General features: G+C 36.5%; 1 protein-coding gene and 1 long non-coding RNA gene across 13 annotated transcripts in view; one reads left to right on the top strand and one right to left on the bottom strand.

The window, feature by feature from the left end:
* Positions 1 to 4,275, top strand: part of LOC116852637 — a 47,111-nt gene extending 42,836 nt beyond the window's left edge. The window contains exons 3-4 of the long non-coding RNA XR_004379809.1: positions 3,740 to 3,841; positions 4,033 to 4,275. This is a non-coding gene — a long non-coding RNA (uncharacterized LOC116852637). The remainder of the gene's footprint in view (positions 1 to 3,739; positions 3,842 to 4,032) is intronic.
* Positions 1 to 11,719, bottom strand: part of LOC116852627 (collagen alpha-1(XVIII) chain-like) — a 69,057-nt gene that overhangs the window by 39,107 nt on the left and 18,231 nt on the right. The gene's annotated exons all lie outside the window — the stretch shown is intronic.

The raw sequence follows: 11,719 nt of genomic DNA, 5'->3' as shown, positions 1-11,719 counted from the left end.
AGAGAGAGAGAGAGAGAGAGAGAGAGAGAGAGAGAGAGGAGAGAGAGAAGAGAGAGAGAGGAGAGAGAGAGAAGAGAGAGAGAGAGAGAGAGGAAGCTTTTCATTATTTTTACCAACAAAATGTGTTGCGATATCAGTAAGAAATGAACATACATGTTTTTCTGATAAAATTAATTTTCTTCAGACAGAATAGGACTTTAAAACTTTCTCTGTTTATACTTTTAATATTTTAGTAATTACGTTAAAAAGAAAGAAAATTTAGATCTACTAATTTTGGTCGAAAGCTTCTTCGTTTCATTGGCTTATAGTGCATAAAGTGTCGAGACATTTTCTACACGAATATCCACTCTAAATTTCGTAAGATACAACAATATATATCTACTTTCAATTTCGTGAAACCCTTATTTTGACAGTCAATTCTCTGTGCAAACTTCAAGTGAATACGGAATCTCCAAAATTAGTAACTGTTTAGTTACTTTACGGCACGAGACGAGCTGGAGAAGTGGACTGATTTTTTACTGTTATTCGATTATACTTTTCCCTGACTGAGACAGAGATCACTTGCTTGCGTGATATTTAAAGCAGATCTACGAGTACAATGTATTCTCTACTTCTTATTTCTTTCTCTTGGACTCTTTGAACTCAAATTTTAAACTAGAACAAGAAATAGGAAGCAAAGAGCACATTGTAGATTCAGCTTAACAGGATTATCGTACGTTTCCATTAATGTTTTCTCACATCTAAACGCACACAGAAAGATCTCGCTGGAAGGATCCTTTAATTTGAAAACGGGCGATGTGCAGTGCGAATTGTAGAGGAGAAGGCAGCAGAGAGTTGTAAAATTTCTTGGAGGTGGACATTACGAGGCGGCGAGGGGCTGTGAATGGGTTGAACTCGACGAAATATAAATTCTACAGCATGTGAAGCGAACGTGGAATCTGCCCATTACTCGCGCGATGCTAAATAGTAAAGCAAACTGAAAAATCGGCCCACCTCAGGCTGGTCTTGCGTCATATATAAAAATAGCTAAACCAGTTACTGATTTTAGGGACTCCGTATTGGCTTCAGAATTGCACTGAATTAACTGAGGAGATAAAGACGTTTTTTGTTCAGTACAAAATATCGACGTAGACATGCGGACATTAGTTTCTTAACGAGGAAAGCGTAACGTATGTTTGTTTTACCTATATTCTCGAAATTTATCGATTTAAATCAAAAGGAAGTGCGCGAAGCGAAATATGTGTATCAATTTCTTTTTTTATGCTATCTGATTTTACACTGAGAGAAAAATTATATTAAAATCTACAAATATTTCTTTGATGGATGCCATTAACATATTTACTTAAATCTACATTCTCTTTATTTAAATCAAATATTGTTTACCTGATTTAAATAAACAATATTTGGTTTAAATAAAGAGAATGTAAATTTAAGTAAATATATTAATGGTACCCATCAAAGAAATATTTGTTGATTTTAATGTAATTTTTCTCTCAGTGTAGGGATTCCGTATTGATTTGAAGCCGAATTTTACACCGAGAGCTAATCAAGTTGAACTAAAGTCGTACTTTCCGCTCCGCAAAAACAAAATATCGACACATATATACGCATATGAGTATCTGAAGCATTTAATCAAATAAAGCGCATATACAGAAAAATATCATTCTATTGCTAAGAAACGAGATTACTCAGCTTATTTTTCTTCGTTCAGGTAATGGTTATCTTCATCAAAGAATATTTTCTTGAGAACATATAAACGTATAACGTTTTAAAGTATATTTATCGTAAATTAAAGGAAAGATCACTGTTATGTACTCAAAAGAAGGATTTATTCTCTTGACAAAAATATCATGAAATTTTATTGAAGAAAAGTTAGTCCGACTCTACGAGAAGAAAAATATCTAAAAAATAATAAATATTTGTTTGATGAGTACTAATAACATATTTACTTAAATTAAAATTTTTTTGTTTAAACAGAATAAACAATTGTTTTTACGAAAAGCTAAGGTTTTTTTAAGGTTCCGAGAAAATGTTTTTTTGTTATTTGAAAAATATTTTATATTAGTATAAGTGTAATGTACACCTGAAAAAATACCTGAACATTTATTTGTAGCATATAAAGTTTATTTTTGGGAAATAAAATTTATATCTGTGAATAAACTTTATAAACAAATAAATTTTTAAATTTTTCTTTCATTGTGTAGTAAGCAAATTGAGTTTTATTTTACTTGATATCCTTGATATCAAATTATGTATATTAACTTACTATGAATTAGAAAATATTTTGATTAAATTGGATGCTTATGATGAGCTTGTGATAAATATTTGCGGATATATAAATTTATTATAAACAAGAAACATCTACTTGAATGTATTTTTCTGTATGTAAGATGAGTGTATGTTCCGCCTGAATTCTCAAAATTTATCGATGTGACTCGAAGAGAAGAACGCGAGTCGAAATATGTGCGCGCAATTTCCTTCCTTTATGTGAGAAAGAAATTAGTCACTTTATGGTCACACGTCTCCGCTATAACTTTCACGATACGCAAGATCCACGGCGGTTAACGTTATTTCCGATTGTGAGGCAAATTACCGTCGCTCGCGCGTACGAGCATGTACAGACTGTTTCTAAATTCATGGCCGCGAGCTGAAAATAACGATAATTCCCAACTTGCCGTGAGTCGCAGAGGGAAATAAAGCGTGCGGTAACTCGATTTACGCGAGTGTGCTTCCAGGGCTCCGACTTTTTTTGCCCGCCTCTGCCTCTTCTCTGTCGGATTTTATGCCTTTTTCGATACGCTTCGAGTTTTATAGAAGGGCATTATCGGCATCCACGCGGTTCGCGTGCGTTTAACCGCGTCCGAGCGAATTTACACGCGGCACGTGTAAACGCAAGTTTCTCCTTTACGAATATCGAGAGACGCATTTCATCGCGATTCCGACGATCCTCCGCTGTTCAATTCGGCATTCACAATACTCATTCGCACCACGAAGCTTCACTTTTGATGCTCAAGAAGGCACGAAATCGCACTTTCCGAAATCCGCGCTTGTTAGACGAAGAACAAATTACTCGCTATGCACGAAGCACAGCTTTTACTTTCGCCACCTCCTCGATCCGACTATTGCGAGGAACGATTAGCCATGCATCGTAATTAAGGATGCGTAGTTAAGATCTGCGTAATTAATTTTTAAATATGAATTAAAGAAGCTTCTGTGGAACTTTTTACAAAGAAATTATACAAGACATGCATTTTTAACTTTTTTGAAAAAGTTGCATGATTTTTTCACAATTGAAACTCGTATATTAGTTGGGTGTTATATACTGGAAAAAAAATATTTGAAATATATTTGTAACTATAATTACACAGAAAAATAATTGCTATAAATTATTGTGAAGAAAACTCGTTTTTTTATATTAAACTCAACTATATTGTTAGTAAAGATAACTTTATATATATTCATATTATTACTTTATTATTTTACTATAAAAAATGTGATTATGGTTATAAAATAATTATAATTTTAGTTAGATCAACTATTTTTTCACTTTAAACTAAATCAACATTTAACGAAATGACAGGATCAAAACACAAATTACGGGGTCGCAATTTATTTTTTTATATTGTCATTTTATCAAATTTTGATTTGGTTCAATAATCCTAGTTCAGATGATAGCCACATTTATTTAAAGTGAGTTTGTAGTTTGTTATAAAGTATCTTGTTTGCTGTTTTGTTTCAGATCGCTGTAACCGGTTAGATCATGCATGCTAGTAGGACACGAACATCTGGCGTTTCGCCCAATAACTCAACTAATATGAGTTTCAATTATGGAAAATATCACGTAAGTTCCTCACAGTATAATAGAAACATACTGAAAAGTTCGATATGTTGTAACTTCTATGTAAAAAAATTCCGACAAAAAAGTCCTTTAATTCATGCTTGTGAACTACCCAGAGTCTTTAATTTGAAAGTACTTGACATTTATTTGTCGCGCAATTCATTATATTCGGCATTCATTTACTCGATTCGCAGTGAAATTTGAAATTTCGGACAAAACGTTGCGAGATGAAGATAAAAGCAATTTTGTGAGCGCAAGCACGAGTCCAGCATCTTAAATAATTCCCAAGGATTCAATCAACAGTAAATAATAAGCGACTATACGACGTAACGAAATGGTTAATTATTGAAATTACAATTAACATAGTTGAGAGAAAGTATAGATCGTGATACGACACAAAATGTTCATGAGATCATTCAGATAATGATCATGTTAAAAACGAGAGCATGGTGATAACGGTGGTAACGGTTCTATTTGGACACCCGGTTGCCTTTGTTGACAAGCGCGAGCGAGCGAGCGTGTTTTGTTTTGACTTGCTTGTCACATTGAGACACGCACAGTAGCTCGCTTGGAGCCGCGCGAGCCGGGCGCTGTTCGCGATCGCCGTGAATTGTTAATTATCGCGCATTATTGAGACGGTATATTCGCGAGTTGGACGTATATAACGTAACATACTCGCGAGTGAAACATCAATGTTCCCGGTAACGATTGCCGTGTCGGCGACTTTGCAAAGCCTGATCTGCAATTGCTCTTGTTCTCTATCTTTATACTCTAATCTCGTCTTCCGGAGAAATTCGATTGCGCACGACATGTGTATGCTTGACTTTCGGAAATTTAGACGAAGATAGCAGTTTGCTATCAGACAACGATCATCGTAAGTTGTCAATTGTCAAGCGTTAAATTTCGATGTTCTGTCAACGATTGTCGCGTCGATGACTTCGTGAGTGAGCAAAAAACGTGATCGTTGTGCTTCGCGATATTTATTCGCTCGGAATATATCATGGAAACGTCTGAAAGCGCGAGCATATCTTCCCGATTAACGTGTTATGAGAAACGCGATATGCTGGAAACAAATGCGGAACAAGGTCGGAATTATTTAGTAACTATCGATCTATCGAACGACAAAACATCTGCAGAACAGTGCAGTCAACTGGTTAAAGGTAGCTATGCTGTTTCTTTTTCGACGAGTTTTATAACGCGTTCCGTATTCAGTTCGAGAATTCGTTTCTTTTTCTTTTCAGTAATTCTCAGGAGACGCGTTTTCCTATTGGATACGTACGGAATATGTTGTGAAACTCATTGAGAAAAACTACACTTGCTACACTTTGTACACCTGTTACACTTGATCACCTGACTGTGTAGAGTGCGTGTAGTGCGAGCGCGGCAACGTTGGCAGCGCGATTTACGGCGCGCGTAATCAATTGCGCGGCCATCTTAGTTCTCTTTATACCGAATAGCCACCGTTGATACATCGATCGACTTCACTCCGCATTCCGCGTGTTGTTTTGTCCATTAAAAGTGAGTTTTGCGCGGAAATAAGTATCGAAAGTATCGAAGGCAACGATGTGCGATCGTCGGGACGTGTCGTAAGTACATTATTAGAGACTAATCTCGTTATATACAAACAATGCTTGTCGCGACGTGTCGAGTCGGCGTCTCCTAGGGAGAACATCACTTTGATAGAAGAGCGGAAAACGGAACGGTACTCTCTTAAAATGAATCAATGAATAGTCACTGATATCAGTTATAAGTATAGCACTGAGCACTTTCAGTGCAACACTTATAACTGCAAATCAGTGTATATTCACTGTTTTCAGTGATGTTTCACTGATTCATTTTAAAAGAGTAGAATCAGTCACAATTCGCGAGACAAGCAGAAACTGTCAACGGCAGGAACTGTGACGACGATCGTCACAGGGATAGATAGAACGGTCTGTGTGCGTAATTGGAGAGAGAAAAACGTTTGCTAGCTCGGGTTCGAATGCGTATCATTGCTGCCACCTGACCACTAACGCGAGTTCCGCTTTTCTGCTAAGGCTTGGTCTACAATATATGGAGTAAACTTAGTGTAAAAAGTAAGAGTAGGAATAAGAAATAAAAGTAATTTATTTTGCTTACCCCTATACTGTAACTCTCTTATATCGGAAGTATTTCAGTTAAAGAAACACTTCCGGTTTAAAAAAGTTAAAGTACAGGCAAGTATATAAACAAAATAAATTATTTTTATTTTTATTTCTACTCTTACTTCTTATCAAGCTTATTCCATATATTGTACACTCAGCCTAAAGAATCGTCTACAATAAGAATAAAGTATGGCTGTAAGAAATAAGAGAAATTGTTCAGTTACAGTCGATGGGAGAAGAATAATCGACTGTGATTAGTCAATTTCTTACTCTGACTTCTTACAGCCATATTTTACTCCTATTGTAGACTGTCCTTATGGTGTGAATAACCTAATTTAATCTAAGGTGTGAGTTTTCCCTTACACCTGTTATTTCCGTCGGATCACTCGAGCAGTAATAGATCAGGTGATCGTTGGACTCATTAATCGTTACTGAAGAATACGATGAACTCGTAGCTAAGGCGCATGTTAGATATTCCGATAGCTATTATCGTGTCGACGACTTCGTGAAGGCTCGAGAAACACGAAGCGTGTCCGGCGTTCTGCAACAACGTCTCGCAAGTAGTAGTTGTGCTTCGCGTTACTTATCCGCTCGGAATGTATCACAGGGATGATCACAGGGATGATACGGACTAAGAGCGGATGTCCGGGAGTGCCGTACTTGGAAACGCGCGATCGACGCGGTGAAGTTAGTTTGGCGCGCGTTCTTATACTTCAGCCGCATTTTCCGCGAGACACGATCGCGTTCGTACGTGTGTGTATGTGTGTGTGTATACCTGAGTTTCGCAAATGAAGACGAAGATGCAGGGAGCAACTTGAGATGGAGGCGAGCTGTCGGAGTATGGGAACGACGGAGTAACGACAGCGACACATCCACTGGTGAGTGAATATTTTTATCACGGTGAAATAAAGTTATAATACGAAACTAAGCACAGATTTGCGGTCGACTGTTTAATTTTATGCTCTTCTTTCTCTTTGGATTGCAATTAAATGATTAATTGCATATTAAATTGTTATGACGATATATTCTAACGAGACTGCTGAACAGCATTGGAAAATAATGTTGAGAAGCTTTACGGTCTAATTAATTTGAGCTTAGTTTCATCATTATTTTGACTTAAACATGAGATTACGTCTATACAAAATTTATACTGAGAAAAAAAATATTTAAAAAATTGTAAATATTTCTGCGGTGGATACTACATAGAGAAAATATTATTCTATTGCTAAGAAAAGCGAAACACTCAGCTTACTTTCCTTCTTTGAAGTAAAGGTTATCTTCAGCAAAGAACGTGTTCTTAATAGTGTGTTCTTAATAATTTTTAAATGTATTTATCACAAGTTTATCATAAGAATAGTTCATTGTTATGTACGCAGAAGAACTTGGTTTCTTTAATATCATAAAACTTTACCTAAGAAAATCATTTATTTTAGCTCAACTTTATGCAGTAAGTAAACTGGATATAATTGAAACCGGTTTTAATTGAATATTCTTAACGTATATTTTCTTACTTGATGAATATTTTATATTAATAAATATATTATTAGTACCCACCCAATAAATGTTTGTCACGTTTTAGATGTTTTTTCTTACAGTGTATATAATGGTGCATATCATCAAAAAATATATGAAGGTTTTGTTAAATTATTTAGAGTTTTCTAACGAGATACTTTTATGAAATATACGAAATCAATTCGCGATTATTTCTGCTCAACCTGTCATAAAAGAATTCGCTTCTTTTCATTTAGAATTTCGCAGAAAAATTGCCTGATTATAATATCGGTTTCCAATATGCATTATCAATGCATGCACCGGCGTGTCATGGCGCGACACGTGTAATATTCCAATTGAATTCTAAATAAAGAAAATTCTATTTTTAATCGTCTGCTACAAATGACTGAAGATTAATACGGGATGTTCGGAATAGAGGCGTATCTCTTCCAGACTTACTCCGTGCAATGTCCAGTCAGGCGGGCTTTACAGTGACGTATTTCCGATATTTCACTCAGATCGTGATATGAATAATTCATAGGAAACTCCAAGTTGATTGGGATATCGTCGGGATAACGTCGAGTACTTCGATTTGTATTTGATTCCGCTTGACTTTAGCCCGCGAAAGGCGGCCCCGATATTTTCCCCTTTTGTCTTGCCGCACCAACTTTCGGAATCCATTCATCAGCGATTAATTGATTTATTGATAACTGTTATTTTTGCGAGTTATCGTTATCGCTCGCACTGACCACGCGCGACGGTTAAAATAAGATAAATGAAGCTAAGCTAAATTCGGTTCACACGAAAGTGTGTAGATAATGGAGAAATTTCGCCAGAGAAGCGGGTCGAGTCTCCTGAATAAAATTTAAACCGCGAAATTTCTGAATTAGCCACGGATTCTACATTAAATCCAGGTAACTTGTACTCGCGAGAGTCATAGGACGGTCACTCCCTACGCTCTTTCTTTTTTCTTCTTTTAGCGCAGACTTTCTTCATTTTTGCTTTCTCTCTCTCTCTTTCTTTCTCTCTCGTTCTCGCTCTCTCTTTTGTCTTCGAGAATGTATTTAACGTCCCATGAAATTAAAATGTCGTCGCCACTGTCAGAAGAATAAGAAACAGCGCCTCGCTCCTCCACGCTGTGACGTTTACTTTATCGCAAACTTTTGCCTGTTCTTTTATAATTGTTACCAATATGTGATTATAGTTTTTCCGGCTGCATATTCTTTGTAATTGTTGTCCTGAATTTTATATTCAGCAAATATTATATTTCATAATAATAATGTTTCACCGTCTTGAATCAAAACAATTCTATATTCCGCGCAACAGAGCGATATTCTCGAACGACATTGGAACCTGTTCTTCCTTACGCAACTGTTATTTTTCGCAACACATGGCAGAATTTATTCTCTTGAAGGGAAAAAAGGAAAACACTTCGACTGAATTGAAGTAATGCATCAGCGATATTTTCTCTTATCACACTTTTATTCCGCTACTCTTTGCCTCTTTCCCTCTACATTATTCACTCACGTTAAACCTTAATTACACCTGCTGTTTCTGCGAAATATCTTTGTGGTCTTTCTCAGGTCATACTTATCGCAGGAAGAAATACATAGAGTGCACTATTCTATTCGTTATATTATTAATTTGCTAATTATAAAGAACAAGTCTCTTTCTCTCGTCCAAGTCAATTTTACATTCTGCAACGAATTCTAATGTTCGCCCGTTTGGAAATTCCATTAAAATAACTCGAGTTAACCGATCATAATTAGAACTCCTGCCGCTCGCTCCGCTCGGTACTATAAATCCGTTGCCTAAATAAATTCTCCCTTTATCATCGCTGGAAATAGCACTCCCGATGATTAGAATTCACGAAGATCCGACACACCTCTCGCCGTGATTTCGCCGCCTTGCCCTCGTCCCTTTGCCTTCCCTCGCTCATTTCGCCGCTCTCAGGATCAGCCAATCTTCACGCCTTCGCCGTGAGATACCGATCGAAAAGGTCGTAACGATCCGCCGCGACGTCGTGCTGGGTATTTTGTTTTTTTACCCTTCCCCGTGCGCCGAATTGGCCGCGCGTGAGGCCCGGACCCCCTAGTCAAATTTCGATTATTGTTATTTGCGCGAATTTCGGGCGAATTCGTCGACGCGCGCGTTGAACGCTCTGGGCGTCGCGCCAATTCGACACGATCACCCTTCCCCTCTTCTCCTTTCTCTGAAGTTAACATCTCAATCTCTTCATTTCATTACCGCGATATAAGACGGGTATTTCATTACTAGTCGTTTTCAATGCGCTTCGGTACGAAGCAGCCGGTATTTTCTTTCAATGACCTTCTTCGTAATCCGGATGACATTTTATTATAACTTGCTTTGCGGCAAAATTACGCGAAAAGAGGTAACGAACGTATTCCGCAAAATGTGATGGGAAATGAGGGAAAGGTAGTATATCAAGTTTCGATCAAATCATCTTCAGCGACTTCGGATTTATAATAGGTGTAATATAATTTTGAGCATTCGCGCCTCGTCTTTCTCGTTTTTGTAATGACTATGTTAGACAGATGAAAGAATACATTGGGAGAAAAATGATCTAAGGAATAAAAAATATTTTTGCGGCGGATTTACTTGTGTATTAATGTAAAATATTATTCAAGCAAGAAAATATATAGTTTCTTGAAATCTTAGTTTTTTATGAAAGCGATTGTTCATTTTATTTAAATAAAAAAATTTAGACTTAAATTGAATTTAGACTGAATTTAGACTGAATAAATATGCTATTAGTGCTCACTGAATAAGTATTTTTTATTTCTTAAATGCTTTTCTGTGAGTGTAACCTCCTGAAAGGTGCGTGGAAAAGTTCACTTTATAGTTTATAATACATGGAGAAAATATTGTAGGAAAAATTACGGTAAAATTATATTTTTTTTACAATGTTTTTTGTTTAAGCTGGGCTACATTAAAATTGTGGTATAAATATGATATGAAAAAACATTAAAGCAATTATAATAATTTCGTAGTAAAAAGCCAAATACATTACATTTAAAAAAAAATTGTATATTATAAATCATATAATGTCGATCATAAATCTATGTGTATTCCGTACAGGGTTGCAACAAAATTTGTTCTAGTTTTTGTTATAATATTTTTTGGTGTAATAAAATATACAACAAAGTTTTCTCTTAATTAGTAAAACATACAACCAAATTTCCTCTTTATTTTCTCTTAATTAATTTTGAGCCATACATAAATTATAGCCGAAATTACTATATATTCATTAAAAAATATTGATTTTTTACTACAAAATTATTGTAATTACATAAATATTGGTTATACCGTATATTTTATATTGTAAAGAAAGACCATTGAATTTGCTATTTGTTAGTAGTAATTTATACTACAACATGCCAGTGTAATCCGGTTTTACGGAAAAAGAAAAAAATACTGTGGAATGAAATCTTGTGATATAATATATTTTTCTTACAATATTTTCTCTCTGCATACAAAAATCGGTTCGCTGTATGCGAGAGGATTCCGCGATTCTTTCGAGTGTCTCTCTCTATGCAAGCGGATTAGGAGTAGCTTATTTTGTGCCGCGCGAACACACTCCGAAGAAGTCGCGATGTTGCCTGGAGAAATTTGATTTATATCGGTCCTGTTTGCGCGCTTCGCCTTTCGTCGAGCGTGTACGTCGCGATTGTGCTTGTACTCTCTTGTTCGTTCGATGTCGTCGAGAAGCTTCGTGAAATTTTGAGGACATCATGGTCATTTCTTCTCACCATGTGCTACCATTTTTCCTTCGTTACCCGCTTAATGCTTAGGTAAAAGTAACTGCCTTCTTGGGTCGTCGGCGGACAGGATGAACGAGGAAAACTCATAACTCATGCGAGTCGAGGAGGAGCGATATTAACCGCAAGATTTGTGTCGCGATAAAAGACGCGCCGTAGCAAGGATCAAGATAAATGCTCGCTTATCATCGGAGATATTGGTCCTTGCGTATCGACAAGCAATTCCTTTCCCCCGCGCGGCTTTAATATCTTGTATTACTGTGTTTTTGTAATCTTCGCGCGTTCCTCGCGAGATCGGTTTGATCGTTGAATGGGGCGCGTTCGACAAGAAACGGTAATAATAATATAATTTATCGCGCTGCGCGGCACGTAAAAAGTATCGCGTGAAAAATTGTTCCCGAAATGATCCGGCTTGTAAGTTCAAGATGTTTTCGTTGAGAAGGAATTAGCTCTCAGGATTCCTCGAAGAATCCATCCCTGAAATATGA

The sequence above is a fragment of the Odontomachus brunneus genome, unplaced genomic scaffold, assembly GCF_010583005.1.
Source record: "Odontomachus brunneus isolate Ranch 3 - 2012 unplaced genomic scaffold, Obru_v1 Obru_scaffold_242, whole genome shotgun sequence".
Taxonomy (NCBI): domain Eukaryota; kingdom Metazoa; phylum Arthropoda; class Insecta; order Hymenoptera; family Formicidae; genus Odontomachus; species Odontomachus brunneus.
This window is presented reverse-complemented; position numbering and strand designations above follow the sequence as displayed.